At 44.8% G+C, this 17,567-nt stretch overlaps 1 protein-coding gene across 6 annotated transcripts in view; it reads right to left on the bottom strand.

The window, feature by feature from the left end:
- LOC147455095 (small nuclear ribonucleoprotein SmD1a-like) overlaps positions 1–17,567 on the bottom strand; it is a 38,779-nt gene that overhangs the window by 20,081 nt on the left and 1,131 nt on the right. The gene's annotated exons all lie outside the window — the stretch shown is intronic.

Here is a 17,567-nt window from a genome sequence, read left to right as displayed (position 1 = left end):
ACCTTGAGCACAGTTCGGAGCACTCATCTTGAGCAAAGTTCAAACATTCATTCCACTGCACCTTACATTGGTATCAGAGCTTTGGCAGTGTTCTGTATCACTCAAGGAAAGAACCACAAGAACCACACAAAAAAAAAAAAAAATTGCTTGTTGCGGTCGCACGTAACCCAAGTTCACTTGGGCGTGCCGATTTCTAATCGTGTTTTTGAAGAGTGAAAGGAAACCCAAGAAAGAAGGGCGTGTCCAGCCTCCCCTTGTGCCTCTTTTCACACATTGAGAGTGGACCGTGCACTTAGCGGCCGGCCAATCGACGTGAGGTGGGAAAAAGCAACCTTGGTGTGAGCGCAAGGCCGCCAAGGGGTGCGCCCGCAGAAAAGAGCAGAACTCTGATGAAGAGAAGATCCTTCTCAACCACAGATTGCAAGCTAAAGAAGAACTCAAGAACCACAAGAACCTCAAGACCCTCAAGAACCTCAAGAACCCAAGTCCCTCGTGAACTTAAGAACCAAAGATCATAGTGCATGGTCATCATGAAGCGAAATGGATACTTCGCATACACGTGGTGAGCATGGGAGTGGCGAAGAAGAGTTTTCCCCACCAGGAGGTTTTTCCGACCCTTCCCCATCTACGCCAAAGATTGCACAAGATCCTATGACACTTTTCGACAAGATGGTGATGGACATGAAGTTAGAACGTGAAGCACGAAAAGCAGAAAGAAAGGCCTACGAAGAAAGAAGGGCAACCATAGAGCGTAAGTACGACTTGGAAGCCAAAGAAAGTCAAGCCAAATTTAATCGCGAGAACAAAGCAAGAAAGGAAACGAGCGACCAACACATGAAAGAATTCTTGCGACTCTTTTCTATTGTGCTGGCGTCGTTTGCACAGGATCAGGAGAAGGAGACTCTCTCCGTCTCTTCTTTTCCCACGCATGACACACATGATCTGAATGACAATGATTTGCATGATGATTTGAATGATAATGATAAGCATGATGATTTGGATGACAATGACAAGCATGATGATTTGCATGATGCTCAAGATGTGATTTCTCACAAGCATGATGATTTGCATGAAGATGATGTGATTGTTCACAAGGGTGATGGTTTAGTTGATGCTTTTTCTAGCGAAGCATACCTCGTTGCAGATTTGATCGATCACGAAGAATCAATCTTGGCTCTCGAGTCGAGGTCCACAGAACTCCCACAGGAAGATTCGACCAATCAGGAAGAACCGATCTTGGCTCTCGAGCCTAGGTCCGAAGAACCCTCACAGGAAGTACTATGTGTTCGAATGATTCGTCAGCACGCATTTGTCGAGTATTTCATTATGTGGTCCCTTTATTTGTCGTTTCCTGTATTTTAGTCAGCATCTTTATGTGGTCCCTTTTCCTAAGCATGACATATTGTACGTTGAGTACGTTTCACTCATGAATGAGCACGAATGTATGCGGTTTTCTCATGAAAAGCTGAAAAATATGCATTCAAGGAAGTCACATTCCATGTCTCTTCCTTGGCACGACACAGTCATAGCAAGAGCACAAGGACGGTATGAGCACAAAGCATGGGCATTTCCGTTGTGATTTGCCACAGTTGATTGATTTAGATCAGAAAGACAAGATTCGCTCTCATTGTTTGCGTATGTGTGGTGACCGCACTCCGTCTATTTGTTCATCTACATTGCATGCACAGTCTATGAGGAAGACGATAATTTTTCCAATCACTTTACAGGGAAGAGGTATGTTCATGTTCTTGAGTTGAAAGTGGTTTCAGGAATTTTCAGCCAGGGAGAATCTTGAAGAAGGAAGAAGCATGACTCTAGACGAAGTTGAAGTATCGAAGGAGCTACATATGATTTTGTGTCGCTTTCGGCGCGGCCCATAAAAGCAAGCATTACAGACCTTTATGAAGTTCAAGTACCGCACGACTCACACATCAGAGTGGGCCGGTGAAGAATCCCTTCCAGGATTCCGGATGCTATTGGCGATCTCCCTCAACGCCATACAGTTCGGTATCAGTACCTCACTTTGAAAAGGAGGGGATGTCACGTGACACATCCAACCCTATGTGTCCGTGGACAAGCTACAGCATGATCGGGTTCAGTTCAGTCAAGTCAATCTAGAATAGGAAGTGATATGGCACTTTTGTGAGTCTGTTACCGTGCATGTCCACACACTTAGATTAGATGTATATCCTCTGGTTGCACACAGCATGATCATCAGCATTACCATCAAAATCCAACAGAATCCATCAGGACCATTTTCCAGTGCATTAAACCTATTTTCCCTATTTTTGACATTTTTCACTTATTATTTTTAAGTGACTTTTGTTGGAAAGTAGGTAGGACAATTCTGCTAAGTTTGTATATAAGTAAACCTAGCGCTAGCACTTTCTGGCAGAAGAGGCAGCAGGAGCAAGAGCACTCGCTCAACAAGCAACTTCTCAGCAAGACCAACACCCGCAGTAGCCCTAGCGTTTTCAGCCATCTGAGGACCTAGCGTTTTTGCATCAAATCAGCCTTGGCGTTTGTGCACCGCAGATCAGCCCCGGCGTCATCACAACATAGCAGATCAGCCTAGCGTTTTGCATTTGCAGAACAACCGGCAGCAACAAGACCAATTTCAGCCTTAGCGTTTTGCAGTTCCTCCGTGACGGAATCAACAGAAGCATCAGCGTTTTCAGTTTTCAGCCCTTAGACAACGCAGATCAAGTCCCGAACCTCGCAAATCTCACCTTCCCGCAACAGATCCTCGCCGCACAGTCAGATCCCGCGAAGTTTACAGTTTCAGCCCGAAAAACGCAGATCGGCATCTGCGTTTGCAGCGCGTCGTCGCATCGTCGCCAACGACATCGTCACCGGAATAGAGTCAAAATTCAGCAAATAAAGATTTGCAGATTTCAGCCCTTAGCATTCTCAGATTTCAGCACGTCTCATCGTCGTCGACATCATCGGCAAGTTCAAGCATTGTAGAGATTTGTGCAATCATAAGTAGACCGCTCTCGCCATAGAGAGTGGGGCCTTCGAAGGAGGGTTTTACATCTCTGGTGTCGTATTTCTCTTCTCTCTCTATCTCACTCGCATACACTTTCACGCACAATGTCCATTCACTTGTTTGTGATCATTGCACTCTCTCATTAAGAACGGAAGGCTCTCCCTTCCATAAGAACAAAAGGAACCTTGAGCATAGTTTGGAGCACTCATCTTGAGCAAAGTTCAAACATTCATTCCGTTGCACCTTACATGTGAGTGGCAGAGAGGGGCAAGCAATGCTCCCTAACAATAATTTGGACCCTTGTGTTGAAGTTCAAGTTATCGGTGTTTGAACTCATGGGTCAGAGTTCAAGGCACACACATCTGGCGTATCTGGAGTTCATTGTTGTTGGCCGGATTATGGACAAGATGTGTTTCAATGTTCGTTGTCTAGAAGCATGGATGTGATGTGTTCACAATTCACAAATGGGGATTCTTAAACGTAGTGTGGTCTACAGTTTAATTTTCTATGAGGCAAACGGTGCTCAAGATGGCATTCTTGTAAGGTAAAAAGTTGGAGGTTGCAAATCTGAGGTGTATCCACTGTCCAGTAGGAGCCACTGTTGCACTGTCCATGGTAGCTTCTTCATCCTTGGTCTGTTATGTGTAGCGGAAGTGTTTAAGGATTTAGCTCGGATCTAGTACTCCGCACAAGCACATGCCACGTGACACATCCAACCCTATGTGTCCGTGGACAAGCTACAGCATGACAAGGGTTCAATTCAATCAAGTCAGTCTAGAATAGGAAGTGATATGGCACTTTTGTGAGTCTGTTCGCAGACCATGCATGTCTAGACACTTAGAATAGATGCATATCCTCTGGTTGCACACAGCATGATCATCAGCATTCCCATCAGATTCCATCAGGATCAGTTCCCAATGCATTAAACCTATTTTCCCTATTTTTTACATTTTTCACTTAATATTTTAAGTGACTTTTGTTGGAAACTAGGTAGGGCAATTTTGCTAAGATAATATATAAGGAAACCAGAGCTAGCACTTTCTGGCAAAAGAGGCAGCAAGAGCATTGCCCAACAGGCATCTTCTCACGCAAGACCCCTAAGAACCCTGGCGTTTCCCCCTCAAGAGAACTCCAACGTTTTTCAGCCCCTTAGCCTACTGGCGTTTTTCACCCCTGCACTCGGCGGTTGTAGTAGCGAATTCAGCCCATGATCAGCGTTTTTGGAACAGCCATAATTCAACGTTTTTGCTATCAGCCATCAGCGTTTTCACAAGTACATCTATTAGGTGCAGCGGAATGAATGTTTGCGCTTTGCTCAAGATGAGTGCTCCATAGTGTACTCAAGGTTCCTTTTGTTCTTATGGAAGGTAGAGCCTTCCATTCTTAATGAGAAAGTGCTATGATCACAAACAAAGTGAATGGACATTGTGTGTGAGAGTGAATGAGACTGAGAGATAGAGAGAGAAGAGAGATACGACACCAAAGACTGTTGTAAAACCCTCCTCCGAAGGCCCCACTCTGGTCGGCGAGAGTGGTCTACTTATGATTGCACAATCTGGTACAAATGGAATGCATGTGATTGATGCAAGTCTAGGCTATGTCGGCGATGACGACGGGGATGACGACATTGACCTAAGGGCTGAAATCTGCAATCTTTTATCTGATGTCCAAAAACGCTATGGGCTGAAATCTGCGACTAGTCCAAAAACACTGATTTTGGGGGTTGTTTCTGTGGGTCTTTGACGCTGAAAATCTGTAGGTTTAGGGCTGAAAACTGAGGTTTCTTTAGGCTGAAAATTGATGGTGTTTCCGGGCTGAATCTGCTACTCTTTCTACTGCTGAAAATCTGCAAACTCTGGGATCTCTTCAAAACGCTAGGGTTGCATGTATGCTACAGACCAAAAACGCTAGTTGTTGGTGCTCTTCAAAAACGCTAGGCATGGGGAAAAACGCCAGGCATGAGAGGATCTTGCGGTGAAGATTTGATGCAAAAACGCCAAGGGGCTGGGGCTTGCTGGCGATGGTGCAGATGCTGAAAACGCTATGGAATGCTGAAGATGAAAACGCTACTGCTGAGTCTTGCTTGGAGGAAATCCACCAAGGGGTCTTGTTGGAGAAGTTGCCTGTTAAGCTTGGCTCCCGTTGCCTCTTCTGCCATTTAGTGTTAACTTGGGTTTGCTTATACATTAACTTACCCAATTTGCCCTACTCAGTTTCCAACAAAAGTCACTTAAATTAATAAGTGAAAAATGTCAAAAATAGGGAAAATAGGCTAAAATCACTGGAAAATTCCCCTAACTGATTCTGATGGATTCTGATGGGAATGCTTATGATCATGTTGTGTGCAACCAGAGGATATGCATTTACACTAAGTCACTGGGCATGCACGGCCTACGAATAGACTCACAAAAGTGCCAGATCACTTCTAATCTAGATTGACGGAACCCTGTTATGCTGTGGCTTGTCCACGGACACATAGGGTTGGATGTGTCACGTGACCATCTCAAACCAGCATTTACACACAGTAGAAGCATCGATTCAGCCTCAGGCCAACGTTTTCAGCAGGGAAATTCAACAAGCAAAGGACCAGCAAAGCAGTGCTTTTCATAAGCAATTACGCCAACGTTTCAAGCGTTCAATTTTCAACATTAGATTCGTCATCGTCGTCCACACCGTCGACCTTGACATCGCAGCATTAGACTCATTGCATCAGCCCCTTGTATCAGATTGTGCAATCAATAGTAGACCACTCTCGCCATCGGGAGTGGGGCCCTTGGAGGAGGGTTTGACAACTTGTCTGGTGTCGTATTCTTCTCTCTCAATCACTTTGTTTGTGTCCATTGCACTCTCACTAAAGGAACGGAAGGCTCTCCCTTCCACAAGTAAAAGGAACCCTTGAGCGCAGTTCGGAGCACTCATCTTGAGCAAAGTTCAACATTCACTTCCGCTGCACCTTACATTGGTATCAGAGCTTTAGCAGTGTTCTGTATCACTCAAGGAAAGAACCACAAAAAAAAAAAATGCTTGTTGCGGTCGCACGGAACCCATGATCTCTTGGGCATGTCGATTCCTAATCGTGTTTTTGTAGAGTGACAGGAAACCCAAGAAAGAAGGGCTTGTCCAGCCTCCCCTTGATTCTCTTTTCACTGACTGAGAGCGGACCGTATACTTAGCGGCCGGCCAATCGACGTGAGGTGGGAAAAAGCAACCTTGGTGTGAGCGCAAGACCGCCAAGGGGTGCGCCCGCGGAGCGGAGAAGAGCGGAACTCGGGTGAAGAGAAGATCCTTCTCTAACACAGATTGCAAGCTAAAGAAGAACCTCAAGACCCTCAAGACCCTCAAGAACCTCGAGACCCCCGAGAACCCAAGAAACCAAGACCCACAAGAACTCAAGTTCCTCGTGAACTTAAGAACCCAAGACCACAAGAACCCACAAGATCCCACGACTTCAGTGGATGGTCATCACTCAAAGCGGAATGGATACTTCCCTTGAAGGTGATAAGCATGAGAGAGGCGAAGAAGAATTTTCCCCACCATGAGGTTTTTCCGACCCTCCCTCTTCCCCATCTACGCCAAGGATTGCACTAACTCCTATGGAGGAGTTGGAGCAGATGTTTATGGACAACAAGTTAGAACGCGAAGCAAGGAAGTTAGAACACGAAGCAAGAAAAGCAGACATTGAGCGTAAATACGAAGACAGAATGGCAGCCATAGCGTGTGAGCGCGAAGAAAGAGAAGCAAAATTTGATCGCGAGAACAAAGCAAGAATGCGAGAGATATTGCGACTCTTTTCTCAAGTGCAGGCACAAATGCAAGAGATTCGGGAAAAGGAGACTCTCAGTCTCTTCTTCTCCAAAGCATGAAACACATGATTTGCATGATAATGATGAGCATGATGTTTTGAATGATAATGATAAGCATGAAGAATTGCATGACAATGACAAGCATGATGATTTGCATGACCAAGATGTGATTTCTCACGAGCGTGATGATTTCTATGACCACGATGTGATTGTTCACAAGAATGATGGATTAGTTGATACTGTTTCTAGTGAACCTAACCTCATTGCAGCTTCGATCAATCACGAAGAACCGATCTTGCCTCTCGAGTCAAGGTCCAAAGAGCCCCCTCAAGAAGAACCGATCTTGACTCTCGAGCCTCAGTCCAAAGAACCCTTACAGGAAGTACTATGTGTTCGAATGATTTGTAAGCACGCATTGTTCGAGTGTTTCATTCGTGGTCGTTTCCTTTATTTTAGTCAGCGTCTTTATGTGATCCCTTTCAAAAGGCATGCCATATTGTACATTGAGCACGTTTCGCTCATGAATGAGCACGGATGTATGCGGATGATTCATGAAAAGAAGAAATGTTTGCATTCAAGGAAGTCACATTCCATGTCTCTTCCTTGGCATGACACAGTCGTAGAAAGAGCACGAGAAGAATAGAGCATCGGCATAGTTGATTGATTTAGATCGAAAAGTCACGAGTCGACCCCACTGTTTGCGTGTGTTTGATGAACGGTTTGGCACTCCGTCACTTTGTTCATCTGCATTGCATGCACAGTTTTTCGAAGAAATAGTATTTTCCCACTCACTTTACATGGAATGGGTATGTTCATGTTTTTGTGTTGGAAGTGGTTTCAAGAATTTTCATCCTCAAAGATTCTTGAAGAAGGTGGACGCATGACTATAGACGAAGATGAAGCATTGAAGGAGCCACAGATGACTTTGTCGCTATCGGCTCGGCCCAAAGAAGCAAGCATTGCAGACCTTTACGAAGTTCAAGTATCGCATGACCCACGCATCTGAGTGAGCCAACGAAGAGTCCTTTCCAGGATTCCAGACCTTGTTGGCGATCTCTCTCAACGCCATACAGTTCGGTGCCAATACCTCACTTTGAAAAGGAGGGGATGTCACGTGACACATCCAACCCTTTGTGTCTGTGGACAAGCTACAGCATGACAAGGGTTCAGTTCAGTCAAGTCAGTCTAGAATAGGAAGTGATCTGGCACTTTTGTGAGTCTGTTCGCAGACCGTCCCATGTCCAGACACTTAGAATAGATGCATATCCTCTGGTTGCACACAGCATGATCATCAACATTTCCATCAGATTCCATCAGGATCAGTTCCCAGTGCATTAAACCTATTTTCCCCTATTTTTGATATTTTTCACTTATTATTTTAAGTGACTTTTGTTGGGAACTAGGTAGGGCAATTTTGCTAAGATAATATATAAGGAAACCAGAGCTAGCACTTTCTTGCAGAAGAGGCAGCAAGAGCATTGCCCAACAGGCATCTTCTCACGCAAGACCCCTAAGAACCTTGGCGTTTCCCCCTCAAGAGAACTCCAGCATTTTCCAACCCCTCAACCTGGCGTTTTTCAGCAATGCACTCGGCGGTTGCAGCAGCAAATTCAGCCCATGATCAGCGTTTTTGGAACAGCCATAATTCAGTGTTTTTGCTATCAGCCATCAGTGTTTTCACAAGTACATCTCAGACCAGCGTTTACACACAGCAGAAGCATCGATTCAGCCTCAGGCCAACGTTTCGGCAGGGAAATTCAGCAAGCAAAGGACCAGCAGAGCAGCGCTTTTCATAAGCAATTACGCCAGCGTTTCAAGCATTCAATTTTCAGCATTAGATTCGTCATCATCGTCCACACCGTCGACCTCTGCATCGCAGCATTAGACTCATTGCATCAGCCCCTTGTATCAGATTGTGCAATCAATAGTAGACCACTCTCGCCATCGAGAGTGGGGCCCTTGGAGGAGGGTTTGACAACTTGTCTAGTGTCGTATTCTTCTCTCTCTATCTCTCAATCTCAACACCTTCATTCACAGTGTTCATCACTTCGTTCGTGTCCATTGCACTCTCTCACTAAAGGAACGGAAGGCTCTCCCTTCCATTAGTAAAAGGAACCCTTGAGCACAGTTCGGAGCACTCATCTTGAGCAAAGTTCAACATTCACTTCCGCCGCACCTTACAGCACAAGGTTACTTTGATTGACTTAAAAAGAGAAACTGAACTGAAGGAGAGAGAGACAAAAAGAGAAAATAGAGACGACATGTCGATCCCAACCACCCTCAAGGAACCCCTTGCTATGTTGCCAGAGCAAGTACTTGCTTTCATTACTTGCACGATGCTGTTACAATGATCCTAGATGCTAAGATGCTTGGTATTGTTGAGAGATTGATGGGTACTTGCTGTAGTTACTTGTAATTGCAAAGCTAAGTGCTGAATTCTAAAAACGCTAATGGTTCCGACTTGAATCTGCAACTTCTTCGCGATATGGGCTGATTTCTACTATGGCTGGAAAATGCTAGAAGTGGCCTTGATCTGTGACGACGTGCTGCTAATAACGCTGATGCTTGTGCCGAAGATGTTGAGGATATGGCTGAAAACGCTGTGGTTAATGGGCTGAAAACACTAGGGTTAATGGGCTGAAACCGCTGGAGGTGTTGGTTGAGGTGATGCGGGTACTAGGTCTGCTGAAGTGCTGACGGTACTTGTGCTGCGAGTACTACGGTCCTTGTTCTTCTGGTCCTTGCCTTAGGAGGTGAGACCCCCAGGTTACTTATATATTGATCTCCATGCTAAGTCGAGCAGTCCTTTATCCAGCCCCACGACCTTGATGAAATAATGCCAGCAAAGTCACTTATTAATAATTTGACTTAAGAGACTGTTCCTATGCCTATATGCCAAACTAAGTGTACTGTGCAAGAGAGGATATGCAACTATGATCTGCCTGAACATGCACGTCCTGCTAGAGGCTCACAAAGTGTCAGGCTAGATCCTAAGCTAAACTAAGACTGACGCTAGACTGTAGCAAAAGCTTGTCCACATGGCTCAACTGCAGTGTGCATGTAACATGGTCTCACTAATTATGTCCATGGTAGCTTCTTCATCGACTTGGTCTCACCACTTACATTCACTATGAGTTGCAAAGAGGGTGTTAAAGTTACGCCATCTCAAGTGAACGGCCCAATGTGATCCCAATAATTATTGTCACGTGACACATCCAACCCTATGTGTCCGTGGACAAGCTACAGCACGACAAGGGTTCCGTCAGTCCAATCAGTCTAGATTAGCAAGTGTTCTGGCACTTTTGTGAGTCTATTCGCAGACCGTGCATGCCCAGGCACTTAGTGTAGATGCATATCCTCTGATTGCACACAGCATAATCATGAGCATTCCCATCAGAATCCTTCGGGGGAATTTTCCAGTGCATTTAGCCTATTTTCCCTATTTTTGACATTTTTCACTTATTATTTTTAAGTGACTTTTGTTGGAAAGTAGGTAGGGCAAATTGAGTAAGTTTGTACATAAGCAAACCTAGGCTAGCCCTATTTAGCAGAAGAAGAAGAAGAGCATCAGGCATTCACATGCAAAAGGCCCTCTGAAGACACTTCTCAGCAAGACCCAACCTTGGCGATTTCAACCCTTGGCGTTTTCCCTCAAGGCAGATAACCCCAGCTTCCTAGCGTTTTCCATCAAGTTGTCCTCGCCCAGAAGACCCCCAGTCATCTGACGTTTTCTCATCGCCTAGATCTCCCACTGACCAGCATTTTCCACCAGCAAGATCTCATCGCCAAGTCCACAGTATCCAACGTTTTTCAGCATGCTTTGATCTCCCCAAAACAGCAGATTTCAGCGGGTAGAATTCAGCCCATAGCAGCGTTTTTGGTCTCAGCAAAGTTCAACCATTAGCGTTTTTGGGACAGCAGATAAAGAGCCTCAGATTTCAGCCATAGCGTCGGTCTGGTCATCCCCGTCGTCGACATCGACCTAGCTTAGACTTGCATCAGTCACATGCATCCACTTTGTACCAGTTTGTGCAATCAATAGTAGGCCACTCTCGCTGACGAGAGTGGGGCCTTGGGAGGAGGGTTTTACATCTCTGGTGTCGTATTCTCTTCTCTATCTCTCAGTCTCATGCACGTCCATTCACTTTGTTCGTGTCCATTGCACTCTCTCATTAAGAACGGAAGGCTCTCCCTTCCATAAGTAAAAGGAACCTTGAGCACAGTTCGGAGCACTCATCTTGAGCAAAGTCAAAACATTCATTCCGTTGCACCTTACATCGGTATCACAGCTTTGGCAATGTTCTGTATCACTCAAGGGAAGAACCACAAGAATCACAAGAATTTTTTTTGCTTGTTGAGGTCGCACGAACCCAAGTTCGCTTGGGTATGTCGATTCCTAATCGTGTTTTGCAGCTCGGCACTCAATTACGCAAGTCGGATGATGAGCGCAAAGAGGCATTCCTTTATGGATTGGACGAGTATATCAAGTACGATGTCGAGGTGCTCAATTCAATCGATCTCAACAAGGTGGTAGCGATTGCTCTCGCACAGGAGATGAAGCACAACAAGGGAAAGCCTAAGGAGAACAAGACTTCCACAAGTACCTCGCAGACTTCTGAAAACTCTCTGAATGGTAAGAACGGTAACTCTTCTAACCAATCTTCCAACAGTCTCTCAGAAAAGAATTCTTCCAATGAACCTAAGGGTAAGGCTAACACAATTGCTAAACCTAAGCTCACTCCAGATGAAAAGGTAGCACAAGGAATTTTAGGAGGATACATCGCGTCGGAAGAGCAAAGCACTTATTCTAAGGAAGGTCGTTCTTTTCATTGTCACATTAAGGGTCATATAAAAAGAACATGTCCTAAGCTTGAATCGAATGAATCTAAATAATCCACAAAACCCACTTCCTCTATCAATGCAATTAATGATAACACGAGTGTGCCCTAAGTTTCTCTTGACCCTCCCATTGATGATTCTCTCATTAAATGTTATGGTCATATGACGGGGCAACGTTTTGTCATATTGTTTGACCCAGGTAGTATGCATGATGTGATCAGTCCCTCTCTTGTTGAGAAAGCCCGCCTAGAGGTTAGTCAGAAATCTCCTCTCGAGGTCTCTGGCTTTGCTCGCGGTATGGACTCTCTCATCGCGAAAGAGTGTCTTGGTGTGTTGTTTACAATACAACAAGCTGCTTTCCATAGAAGATTTTTTGTCTCTCCTCTCTCAGGATGTGATATGATTTTGGGCATTCGATGGTTTTGGGAGTGTAACCCTCTCGTTCACTCTCAATGCCAAAAGTGACTCTCCCATTGTCATTCGTGGAGAGCAAGTTGTTCACTCTCCCTCTCTCATTGCTAATGTGCAGGCAAAGATTGAACGGATTCAGGAGAAGGAGACTCTCAGTCTCTTCTTCTCCAAAGCATGATACACAGGATCTGCATGATTATGAGAAGCATGATGAATTGAATGATAATGATGAGCATGATGATTTGAATGCCAATGATTTGCATGCGGATTGGTTGACAATGACAAGCATGATGATTTCCATGATGATCAAGATGTGATTTCTCACAAGCATGAGGATTTTCATGAAGATGATGTGATTGTTCACAAGGATGATATGTTAGTGGATGCTTTTTCTAGCGAAGCTAACCTCGTTGCAGATTCGATCAATCACGAAGGATCGATCTTGGCTCTCGAGTCGAGGTCCAAAGAACCCCCTCAAGAAGAAGCGATCTTGGCTCTCGAGCCTAGGTCCAAAGAACCCTTACAGGAAGTATTATGTGTTCGCATGATTCGTCAGCACGCATTGTTCGAGTGTTTCATTCGTGATCGTTTCCTGTATTTTCGTCAACGTCTTTATGTGATCCCTTTTTCTAGGCATGACATTGTACGTTGAGCACGTTTCACTCATGAATGAGCACAAATGTATGCAGATTTTCATGAAAAGCTGAAAAGTATGTATGTAAGAAAGTCACATTCCATGTCTCTTCGTTGGCATGACACATTTGTAGAGAGAGCACATGACAGTATGCGCACCAAGCATGGGCATTTCCGTTGTAAATTGCCACAGTTGATTGCTTTAGATCCGCAAAGAAAGATTCGATCTCATGGTTTGCGTGTGTGTGGTAAACGGTTTGGTACTCCATCTCTGTGTTCATCTACATTGCATGCACAATCTTTTAGGAAGACAAGATTTTTATGTTCATGGTTTTGTCTTGGAAGTGGTTTCAGGAATTTTCAGCCATGGAGATCCTTGAAGAAGAAAGAAGCATGACACTCGACGAAGTTGAAGCATGGAAGGAGCCACAGAAGACTTTGTCGCTTTCGGCACGGCCCAAAGAAGCAAGCGTTGCAGACCTTTATGAAGTTCAAGTACCGCACGACCCACACATCAGAGTGGGCCGGCGAAGAGTCCCTTCCAGGATTCCGGATGCTATTGGCGATCTCCCTCGACGCAATACAGTTCGGTACCAGTACCTCACTTTGAAAAGGAGGGGATGTCACGTGACACATCCAACCTTATATGTCCGTGGACAAGCTACAGGACGACAAGGGTTCCGTCACTCCAGTCAGTCTAGATTAGCAAGTGTTCTGGCACTTTTGTGAGTCTGTTCGCAGACCGTGCATGCCCAGGCACTTAGTGTAGATGCATTTCCTCTAGTTGCACACAGCATAATCATAAGCATTCTCATCAAAATCCTTCAGGGGAATTTTCCAATGCATTTAGCCTATTTTCCCTATTTTTGACATTTTTCACTTATTATTTTTAAGTGACTTTTGTTGGAAAGTAGGTAGGGCAAATTGAGTAAGTTTGTATATAAGCAAACCTAGGCTAGCCCTATTTAGCAGAAGAAGAAGAAGAGCATCAGGCATTCACATGCAACAGGCCCTCTGAAGACACTTCTCAGCAAGACCCAACCTTAGCGATTTCAGCCCTTGGCGTTTTCCCTCAAGGCAGATAACCCCAACTTCCTAGCGTTTTCCATCAAGTTGTCCTCGCCCAGAAGGCCCCCCAATCATCTGGCGTTTTCTCATCGCCTAGATCTCCCAATGACCAGCATTTTTCACCAGCAAGATCTCATCGCCAAGTCCACAGTATCCAACGTTTTTCAGCATGCTTTGATCGCCCCAAAACAGCAGATTTCAACGGGTAGAATTCAGCCCACAGCAGCGTTTTTGGTCTCAGCAAAGTTCAACCATTAGCGTTTTCGGGACAGCAGATAAACTTTAAAGAGCCTCAGATTTCAACCATAGCGTCGGCCTCGTCATCCCCGTCGTCGACATCGACCTAGCCTAGACTTGCATCAGTCACATGCATCCACTTTGTACCAGTTTGTGCAATCAATAGTAGACCACTCTCGCCGACGAGAGTGGGGCCTTGGGAGGAGGGTTTTACGTCTCTGGTGTCGTATTCTCTTCTCTATCTCTCAGTCTCATGCACGTCCATTCACAATGTCCATTCACTTTGTTTGTGTCCATTGCACTCTCTCATTAAGAACGGAAGGTTCTTCCTTCCATAAGTAAAAGGAACCTTGAGCACAGTTCGGAGTACTCATCTTGAGCAAAGTCAAACATTCATTCCGCTGCACCTTACAATTATTTTGGCTTTAGGTATTTATTTTCCTTAATTGTCAAAGTCTGGGTAGGACAATTTACCCCCATTGTATAATCATCAATTCATTGACAAGGTTGGTTGGTTCAACGTATCTCTCTCTTTTCTTTCTCGTGTATTCTCCCCATTGCTCTACGCTTCCGTATTGTCAACTTTGACAAAATACTATACGCTTCAAGGTGACTTTTTGATGATGCATGGAGAGTTATGCCTTACTAAACAGTTGCAGCCCAAGGTTTTGATGGAAAGTCATGCTCCACCATATGTTGGGCGTCGCGGAATTGATGCATCAGTGAAAGTAGTTGAGGCATTCTTTTATTCCCCAGCTTTACGCCAAGATGTTGACGCAATTGTAAGATTATGCCTAGTATGCCAAAAAGCCAAATTTGGCAGGCAAAAGCAACCAAGATTGTTGTAGCCCTGATTTCTAATATGTCACATGACACATCCAACCCTATGTGTCCATGCACAAGCTACAGCATGACCAGGGTTCAATTCAGTCAAGTCAGTCTAGGATAGGAAGTGTTCTGGCACTTTTGTGAGTCTGTTCGCAGACCGTGCATGCCCAGACACTTGGAGAGTAGATGCATATCCTCTGGTTGCACACAACGTGATCATCAGTATTACCATCAGAATCCATCAGGAGCATTTTTACAGTGCATAGACCTATTTTCCCTACTTTTGACATTTTTCACTTATTTTTTAAGTGACTTTTGTTGAAAACTAGGTAGGGCAATTTTGCTAAGTTTGCATATACAAAAACCTAGCACTAGCACTTTCTGGCAGAAGAGGCAACAGGAGCACCTTGCTCAACAGGCAACTTCTCATCACGACCACCACAGAGACCTAGCGTTTTTGCCCAACAACAGAGGCTAGCGTTTTCAGTTCCAGATGAGCCTTGGCGTTTTTGCATTGCAGAGGAGCCCCGACAACCACAAGATAGCAGATCCCCTAGCGTTAGCAGTTGCATCAACAGATCCATAGCAGATTTCACCAAAAAGCGTTTTTGCTTTGCAGATCAACCTCAACTTTATTGCAGATCTTCGCGACGGAATCAGCCCTAGACTCAGCGTTTGGAGTTTTCAGCAGTTAGAACCCGCAAAAGAAGTCCAAACCTCGCAGATCTTACCTTCCCGCAGGATATCCTCGCCGCACGGTCAGATCCCGCGAAGTTGCAGTTTCAGCCTGGAAAACGCAGATTTCAGCATCTGCATTTTCAGCGCGTCGTCGTTGCATCATCGTCATCGACATCGTCACCGACATAGAGTCAGAATTCAACAGATAAAGATATGCAAATTTCAACCATTAGCATTTTCAGATTTCAGCAATCTCGTCGTCGTCGACATCGTCGGCAAGTCCAAGCATTGTAGAGATTTGTGCAATCATAAGTAGACCGCTCTCGCCATAGAGAGTGGGGCCTTCGGCGGAGGGTTTGACAACATTCTGTTGTCGTATTCTTCTCTCTCTATCTCTCAGTCTCATGCACCTTCATTCACAGTGTTCACCACTTTGTTTGTGTCAATTGCACTCTCTCACTAAAGGAATGGAAGGCTCTCCATTCCATAAGTAAAAGGAATCCTTGAGCACAATTCAGATCACTCATCTTGAGCAAAGTTCAACATTCACTTCCGTTGCACCTTACATAATAGGCCATGGAAAAGCATAGTCATGGACTTTATCTTTAATCTTCCAAGAATGCCAACAGGTCATGATGGGATTTGGACTATCATTTGCAAGCTTAGTAAGTAGACTCATTTCATTCCTGTCATGAAGAAGATAAAGCTAGAACACATGATTAAGATATTTATCAGCGATACCTTTAAGTATCACGGTGACAGCGAACCACGTATGATGAGTCTTTTTTGGAAGGCATTATTTGAGCACATAGGCACTACTCTAAACTTCTCATCTTTGTTTCATCCACAAACTGATGAAAAGTAAGAGGAGGCAAATTCTACACATCCTAGATCTGCTCAAATGTTATGTGTCAGAGCACAAGGCAATATGGTTACAATAACACTCTACATAAATCAACAAGCAAGGCGCCATTTGAGATAGTTTAAGGAGGAAAGAAAGTCCCACCCATTTTGCAGATTAAGGACAAGATATTTGAGATAAACAAGTATGTACAAGATATGGATGAAATATACATGAAGATAAAGATAGCTCTTGAGAAGACTAAGGCTAAGCGAAAGAAAGTTGTTGATCATCACCATCGTAAACTTGTATTTTCACTTGGTGATTGGGTACCTTTGCGCTTTGAAAAGGCTAGGTTAAGAAAAAGGAAAGGCAAGAAACATTTGTTCCCAAAGATATCGAGTGCAGCAGAATTGAAATAGTGACAAGATCTAAACTTTACACTTCTACAAATCTTTAATGCTTTCCTTGCTTGAATGTGTACTACCTAGCATGAATGATGGTTCCTTTTAGATAAAGAGGAGAGAGAGAGAGAGAGAGAGAGAGAGGTACAAGTGTAGAGGAAGAGAGAAAGAGAGAGAGAGAGGGAAATGACACCCAATGGTGTCCCAACCAACCCTCTGAAGGGCCCTCCACACCATTGCCAATGTGGTATTTGCTTTTGATTGCGTAAATGGAATGCACACACATGCAATACCTCAAGTGCAGACTCTACTGACTCAAATGGGGAATGTGGTCGCACCACGATAACTCTTCAAAATGAAGCACCTCCGGGGCTGATTTGATGCACCTTTGAATCCGTCTCAATGTGGGGTTGTTGGTGGCCCACCAAGGGGTAGAAGGATGTGAGAGGAATCAAGGGCTGAAAGCTGGCTGAAAAAACGGATACAGCTACAAAAACGCAGCCGGTCCTTAGCGCAAAGCGGGGCTGAAAATGCAGATCATGATGGAGCCAATGATGGACAGCAATGGGCGCACTCAATGCAACGAGGGAATGGCTAAGAAGAGGCTTGATGGGCTGCGGGGGTATAGGGCTGCAACAAGGGGATTAGCATTAGCAGATTCACCGCACTTCCGAAGAAGAACTGAGCTGAAAACTGAAAGCGTTGGCCTAATTTGCTGGTCCGGCTTGCGGACCGCGAAGGAAAGCAAAACGCTAGGGCTGATGTGCAGAAGACACTAGGGTTGATCTGGCACTAGCTGATAATGGCTCAAAACGCTGGCTGATGATTGATCTTCT

Source organism: Adiantum capillus-veneris, chromosome 6 (assembly GCF_014529385.1).
Source record: "Adiantum capillus-veneris isolate H3 chromosome 6, ASM1452938v2, whole genome shotgun sequence".
NCBI classification, from domain to species: domain Eukaryota; kingdom Viridiplantae; phylum Streptophyta; class Polypodiopsida; order Polypodiales; family Pteridaceae; genus Adiantum; species Adiantum capillus-veneris.
The sequence above is the reverse complement of the archived record's forward strand: the minus strand, read 5'-3'. Positions and strand labels throughout refer to the sequence as shown.